This window comes from Penaeus monodon, chromosome 15 (genome assembly GCF_015228065.2).
Source record: "Penaeus monodon isolate SGIC_2016 chromosome 15, NSTDA_Pmon_1, whole genome shotgun sequence".
Taxonomy (NCBI): Eukaryota; Metazoa; Arthropoda; class Malacostraca; order Decapoda; family Penaeidae; genus Penaeus; species Penaeus monodon.
In genome coordinates, this window is record NC_051400.1 from 7,426,805 (window position 1) to 7,427,040 (window position 236).

General features: G+C 37.3%; 1 protein-coding gene across 1 annotated transcript in view; it reads left to right on the forward strand.

The window, feature by feature from the left end:
• LOC119581720 (multiple epidermal growth factor-like domains protein 11) overlaps window positions 1–236 on the forward strand; it is an 18,007-nt gene that overhangs the window by 14,179 nt on the left and 3,592 nt on the right. The gene's annotated exons all lie outside the window — the stretch shown is intronic.

Genomic DNA, 236 nt, shown 5'->3' on the forward strand with positions numbered 1-236 from the left:
CCCCCCCCCCCCTCTCTCTCTCTCTGTTTTATGTTTTGGGGAACGGTACAATGAGATGGATAAAAAAGAAGGGAAAAGGTTAGATGGGAAATAAAAATAAATGATGATAATAATAGTACGTAGCAGAATTAGCAGTAAAGAGAATATAGGAGAAAGAGAGCAATCATCCTATTTGAGGAAAACATGGAATACCAATATAGATGTGTACGTATATGTATTCATACACGCGTACGCTT